General features: G+C 40.1%; 1 pseudogene; it reads right to left on the reverse strand.

The window, feature by feature from the left end:
• Positions 1–710: 710 nt before the first annotated feature.
• The window catches only part of LOC105509345, a 6,426-nt pseudogene continuing 3,284 nt past the window's right edge, over positions 711–3,852 (reverse strand).

Below are 3,852 nucleotides of genomic sequence, written 5' to 3' on the forward strand. Positions count from 1 at the left end.
CCAACATGGAGAAACCCTGCCTCTACTAAAAATACAAAACTAGCTGGATATGGTGGTGCATGCCTGTAATCGCAGCTACTCAGGAGGCTGAGGCAGGAAAATTGCTTGAACCCGGGAGGCAGAGGTTGCGTTGAGCTGAGATTGTGCCATTGCACTCCACCCTGGGCGACAAGAGCAAAACTCTGTCTCAAAAAAAAAAAAAAAAAAAAAACATTTTGAGGAAATGAATGACTGACTCCAGTATATAATTTTTTGTTTATTGCTGCAGTCTATAGTTCCTATAAATGACTATTTTATTTTATCTTATTTTATTTTATATTTTATTTGGAGACAGAGTCTCACTCTGTCTCCCAGACCAGAGTGCAGTGGCAGGTGAGCCACCACACCTGGCCTTTTTACACCTTTTTAGATATTAGGATCTGCCGGGCAGGCGCGGTGGCTCAGGTCTGTAATCCCAGCATTGTGGAAGCCCTAAACGGATGGATCGCCTAAGGTCAGGAGTTCCAGACCAGCCTGGTCAACATGGAGAAACCCCATCTCTACTAAAAATACAAAAACTAGCGGGGCATGGTGGTTCACGTCTGTAATTCCAGCTACTCTGGGGGAGGGGCAGGGGGCTGAGGCAGGAGAATAGCTTGAACCCAGAAGGTGAAGGTTGCAGCGAGCCGAGATGGCGCCATTGCACTCCAGCTTGGGGGACATAGGGAGACTCAGTCTAAAAAACAAAACAAACTTAGTATGATCATAGCCTAACATCAAAAGCTTCCTCTCCTCTCAAACTACCTATGAGGATACAAAACTATCCATACGTGTCACAATTCCACAGTTGCTGCCAATTACTTTGGTTCTATGATATGTAATTGATGTAATTTACTTGGGCCTGAACACTTGAATTCATGGAAAATAGAGACATTATGATTTTCTTCTCAAGGGCCTTGGCTTTCAATTATCCTTAATCATGTCCTTTGTAATAAATTATCATATTTGATAGACAATACAAAAGCAAAAGAAGAGTTAGTTACTTTGTGTTCTGCCTACCATTCGCTCAGATTGCAACATTTGCCCCTAAGCACAGAGCTTACCACTTTCCTTATCAGAAGCCTCTGCCAAACATAGGAAAAATGTCTTATTTGTTGACCATATTGTGACTCTCAATTACTCATTCTGGGATTTGCTATGTCCTCAGTGTTACTGCTATGCTGTGTGCCTGTTTTTGATGGTGAGGCACCTCTTTCGTTTCACAGTTCCTTTGAAAATTGCTGCATGACATGCAGTACCAGCATTTTATTTTACTTTGTGAAGGTTCTACTGTTTTTTTTAAAACAATACTTTTTTTTTTTTTTTTTAAACTCAAATACTTAAAACAATTGCAAGTACTTTGAAGTCAGGGACCATCTCTTGTATTTCTTTGTGTGACAGATGGTGCTTATAATAGGTTATCATTATAATCTTTTAAAAGAAATGCTATTGTTTGCTTTTTGCAACTGACAGTCTCACTTGCAAAACTGAGACACATTTTTGCTGTAATTCAGATAATTGATTTTTATCAAATATATTAAAATCTTCAAAACTGCAATTTCCTCCAACATTAACGCAGCCCCTTTAGTGCCTATCCCAGGATCTACTATATAGGCACACTCAAACATTTGTTGGATTAGTAAAATGCAGAGATTATATATACTTACATAGTTAAACCTCTATAGATAGCGCTTCACAGTAACTTTCTTATTTGAAGATTCAAATAATGGGCCCTATATTTTTTCTCTCTCTAAAGTTTTCAATATCTGTTTTCCCAAAGTCTTAAGTCTAAACATGCTCATCAGTCATATTCTTGCACATTACAAACACTACAAATTCTAAGATGATGCAGATACTTTTTATCAAGGATCTTGTCACTTTCACAGGACAACTCAGTATCCTATTATAGTTAGAATCAAGTCCAAAGGCAGAGGTTTTTCCTTATTAAGATTACTTTGTGGCCAGGCGCGGTGGCTCACGCCTGTAATCCCAACACTTTGGGAGGCCGAGGCGGGTGGATCACGAGGTCAGAAGATCGAGACCATCCTGGCTAACACAGTGAAACCCCGTCTCTACTAAAAATACAAAAAAATTAGCTGGGTGCAGTGGCGGGCGCCTGTAGTCCCAGCTACTTGGGAGGCTGAGGCAGGAAAATGGTGTGAACCCTGGAGGCAGAGCTTGCAGTGAGCTGAGATCGCGCCACTGCACTCCAGCCTGGGCAACAGAGCCTGACTCCGTCTCAAAAAAAAAAAAAAAGATTACTTCGTAAAAGACAAACTAATGTGCAAGAATTTATTTGATGATCTGCTTTTAATAGAATAAGACATAATAATAGTTGAAGACTTCCTTGCTTACAAAATCTCTATGGATTAGTTTGTAATCCCTTTTGGAAATATATTTTCCACGTGGTCTGATGGACAAAGCCATCTGTTATATGCACTCAAAATAATGCATATTTCCTTTTTTTTTTTTTTTTTTTTGAGATGGAATCTTGCTCTTTTGCCCAGGCTGGAGTGCAGTGGCACGATCTTGGCTCACTGCAACCTCTGCCTCCCGATTCTCCTGCCTCAGTCTCCTGAGTAGCTGGGATTACAGATGCATGCCACCATGCCTGGCTAAATTTTGTATTTTTTTTTTTTTTAGTAGAGACGGGGTTTCACCATGTTGGCTAGGCTATTCTCGAACTCCTGACCTTGTGATCTGCCTGCCTCAGCCTCTCAAAGTGCTGGAGTTACAGGCATGAGGCACCACATCCGGCCAATATTGCACATTTTCTACCTGGTTTTTAAAATATTATCATCTAGATTCTTTGTATTTTGTGCCTATTCTCATGTTTGAAGATTTACTTCCTTAAAATACTATATTCCATATACTTTTAGTCTGACTATAAATTAGCAATATTTTTAGAAGTCATTTTGGCAGGATCTATAAACATTTTACTTTTTCTTTTCTTTTTTTTTTTTGGAGAGATGGGGGTCTCCCCATCTTGCCCAGGCTGGTCTCAAACTCCTGGGCTAAAGCAGTCCTCTCGCCTCAGCATCCAGAAGTGCTGGGGTTACAGGAGTGAGCCACTGCACCCAGCCCTATCAGCACTTTCAATGTCTCTATCCTGTGATCCAACAATTATACTTCTAGGCCTCTATCCTATAGAAATACTAACAAAAAACTTAGTCATGCATTATTTATAAGAGCAAAATATATTTAAAATAAACGTTCATGTTAAATAGACATGTATAAACTTATGATATATTTATATCATGGAATGCAGATAGCAAAAAGGATAAGGTAGATCTGCACATGCCAATATTGAAGAATATTTATGATATTCAATTGGGAATAAGGAGAAAGAGAGCACAAAGTATTTTACATAGAGTGAGCTCACTGTTTAAAGAATAAAAGATATTGGGTGTGTGTATATATTTGTATATATGTTTATGGAGTCATTTAAAAAGGTGTAGGAGAATATACAAAAAATAAAGGGGTCGGGTGCTGTGGCTCCTGCGTGTAATCCCAGCACTTTGGGAGGCCAAGGCGGGCAGATCAACTGAGGTTAGGAGTTCGCGACCAACCTGACCAACATGGAGAAACCGCGTCCCTACTAAAAATACAAAATTAGCAGGGCCTGGTGGTGCATGCCTGTAATCCCAGCTACTTGGGAGGCTGAGGCAGGAGAATCGCTTGAACCCAGGAGGGGGAGGTTGTGGTGAGCCGAGATTGCGCCATTGCACTCCAACCTGGGCATTAAGAGCGAAACTCCATCTCAAAACAACAAACAAACAAACAAAAACAAATAAAGGGATAGGCAGAGCCCTTTCACCTCTTACTTTATATATA

The sequence above is a fragment of the Colobus angolensis genome, unplaced genomic scaffold (genome assembly GCF_000951035.1).
Source record: "Colobus angolensis palliatus isolate OR3802 unplaced genomic scaffold, Cang.pa_1.0 Scaffold174, whole genome shotgun sequence".
Taxonomy (NCBI): domain Eukaryota; kingdom Metazoa; phylum Chordata; class Mammalia; order Primates; family Cercopithecidae; genus Colobus; species Colobus angolensis.